Raw genomic sequence first — 3,524 nt, forward strand, 5'->3', positions numbered from 1 at the left:
GAGAGAGCAAGCGGCCAGAGTCGATCCTCCCATGAGAGAGGGAGAGATGGTGGACTATTTCTTGCAAACATTGGATCCAACCTACTTTGGTCACTTGGTGACGACAGTCGGAAAATCCTTCAACGAGGTGGTCAAGATAGGGGTCATGATAGAAGAGGGTCTGAGGTCTGACAAAATCTTGAATTACTCGGCCCTCAAGGCCACAACCCAGGCTATTCAGAGCGACACGGGAGGTGCGCTGAGAAGAAAGAAAGAAGAGGTTGCCACGATCGAGGCAGGCAGTTGGTCCAGGGCTGGCAGGCCACACTACAACCAACCCAGACCTCACAGGTCAAACTACCCATACAACCCACCACAAAATTTCTATCCACCTCGAGAACCACATTGTTCCGTACACCAGGCTCAAGCATACACTCAGCCTCCGGTTCGCCCGCAATGGCGCGCGCCGGCTCCCCAGAACATATATGCACCCCCACAAAACACCTATCCTCCACCGAGAGCATATAGAAACCCTTCAGGGGCAGGCTTTCGGGGAAATCCAGATGCTAGGAATGACAGGTTGCGGAAACAAAGAACTTTCACGGAGTTGGGAGAAACATACACCGCTTTGTTCCACAAACTGAGGCAATTGGGTTTGGTTAGTCCTGTCCAGACTCGAGAACCAAATCCCCCACCTCAGAATTTGGATCGATCAATCAGTTGTGAATACTGCTCAGGGATGCTCGGACATGATACCGAGAAGTGCTGGAAATTGAGGCATGCCATACAGGATCTTATTGACACCAATAAGATCAAGGTCCAGACACCGGAGGCTCCTAACATCAACCAGAACCCACTGCCAGCGCACCACGAGACTCACATGATTGAGTTAGTGTATGAGGGAGGAGAGTTGAGAAAACCCTCACAAACAGTGATGATGATCCAGGCCGCCCCGAAAGAAGTCTCAACCAGTGGAGGAACGAGGGTACAGTCGCAGGGAGAAGGCGTCAAGCCAGTAGTGATATTGGGAAAGAGCCCGTCCGCCATAACAAGCAAACCCAAGCCAAACAAGTTGGTAATATCAGGGATTCCGCCCACAGCTGCAGTTGTGTTGAAAGGGGTATGTAGAGAACCGGTCACCATAAAGCCTGTAGTCCAGCTGCCGATGATTGATAGCAAGGTTGTGCCTTGGAAATATGAAAAGGCGGTGGTGATGTATAAAGGAAAACAGGTGGAAGAAGTTAGTTGTGAAGCGCAAGGGCTGACTCGATCAGGTCGATGTTTCGCTCCGATGGAACTAAGGAGAACCAACCCAGCTGCAACCAAGAAACCTGTGTCCGAAGAAGAGGCTGAGGAGTTCCTGAGGAAGATGAAAGTACAGGACTATTCTGTGGTCGAACAGCTGAGAAAAACACCGGCCCAGATCTCACTGCTATCATCACTGATCCATTCTGAGGAGCATCGGCGGGCCCTGATGAAGATATTGAACGAAGCTCATGTACCCAATGAGATTTCTGTAAACCACCTGGAAACCATTGCCAACAAGATCTTCGAGGTGAACAGGGTAACATTCTCAGATGATGATCTGCCGGTGGAAGGTACGGAGCATAATAAAGCTCTATACCTAGCTGTCAAATGTGAGGACTCGGTGGTAACTCGAGTATTGATAGATAACGGCTCAAGTGCCAATATTTGTCCACTATCTACCCTGAACCAGTTAAAGATCGACCACGGAAGAATCCACAAGAACAGCATCTGTGTCCGAGGGTTCGACGGAAACGGAACAGCCACTGTGGGGGATGTTGTACTTGAATTGACCATCGGTCCAGTCCTGTTTACCATGGAGTTCCAGGTGTTAGATGCCACAGTATCTTATAACCTTCTGTTGGGACGACCATGGATTCATGCAGCCAAAGCAGTGCCCTCCACCCTACATCAGATGGTGAAGTTCGAGTGGGAAAGACAAGAGGTCGTGCTACACGGCGAGGACACGGCGTGCACCATGGGTGGCGCCATTGTACCTTTCATAGAGACCGATGATGGCAAAGGTCCTTGGGTCTACCAAATTTTCGATACAGTGTCGGCCAACAAAATTTCTGAAGGAGAAATCATCCCGCACCCTAGGGTAGCTGCCGCAACAGTCATGATGGTCTCGGAAATGCTGGGTAATGGATTTGTGCCGGGAAAAGGCCTGGGAGTCAAGCTTCAGGGGATTGTCCAACCTGTCACCCTGCCTAAAAATCTGGAAACTTTCGGATTGGGGTTCAAACCAACCGCAGCAGATAAGAAGCAAGCACGAAAAATGAAGAAGAGGGTCTGGTTTCTGCCCAAACCGGTGCCACGTCTCTCAAGGTCCTTTGTCAGAGCCAGTGCCAAGGGGTCGCCTGTCCCAAAGATCCTAGGACCATTGATTGGTATGGATGGGGACCTAAATCAGAGTTTTGAGAGGCTATCCGCTGATGTCAGTATGGTAGAGGCTGGAGAAGGTTCCAGCAGAGCAGAGATACAGTTTGTGGGGCCTGAGGCCAAAACCAACAATTGGATTGTTACTCCTCTTCCTGTCCGAGGGGAGTCTTGGTAGTAGGCTTTGATTTATGTTTTGTTTGTTTTGTTTTGTTAGGATTATTCCAGGGTGTAATCCAAATTTTACTTTTGTCTTGTAAAAGTGTGAACCCTTTTATCCCGCAAGTTTAATAAAGTTCTCTCTTTTTGTCCCATTTTAATTTTTGTTTTGTTCTTTTTCTTTCTGAACAGTTCTCTTTTTACTGGTTCTAATGACATGGCATGCACAACAGATCTTCGACCTAGTCTAATAAATCAATTTGAATCCGACTCAATGATGCAAGAGGTCGTTTGTGACGATGAATCTGAATGTGACGAAGGTGAAGCCTTCGAAGAGATAAACCGAGAACTGTGCCAATTTGAGGAAAAACCCAAACCCAACCTAAATGACACTGAGGCTGTGAATCTAGGAGACGCTGATAACGTCCAAGAAACCAAAATCAGCATCCACATTGAGCCGAATGTCAGGGAAGAATTGGTCAAAACCCTCATGGAATTCAAAGATGTTTTTGCATGGTCATATGACGATATGCCTGGATTAAGCACCAATTTAGTAGTTCACAAATTGCCCACTGACCCGGCATACCCTCCGGTCAAGCAAAAGCTAAGGAAGTTTAAAACAGAAATGAGTGTAAAGATCAAAGAAGAGGTGATTAAACAGTTGCAGGCGAAGGTCATTCGGGTCACTCGATATCCCGAGTGGTTGGCCAATGTGGTACCAGTCCCAAAGAAGGATGGAAAAATCAGGGTGTGCGTCGACTACCGCAACCTCAACAAAGCAAGTCCCAAGGACAATTTTCCGTTACCCAACATTCATATCCTGATCGATAATTGCGCTGGGCGCGAGATCGGATCCTTTGTGGATTGCTATGCGGGTTATCATCAGATCCTAATGGACGAGGAGGATGCTGAGAAGACAGCGTTTATTACGCCATGGGGAACCTACTGCTATCGGGTAATGCCGTTCGGGTTAAAGAACGCCG

Source organism: Nicotiana sylvestris, chromosome 12 (assembly GCF_000393655.2).
Source record: "Nicotiana sylvestris chromosome 12, ASM39365v2, whole genome shotgun sequence".
Lineage (NCBI taxonomy): Eukaryota > Viridiplantae > Streptophyta > Magnoliopsida > Solanales > Solanaceae > Nicotiana > Nicotiana sylvestris.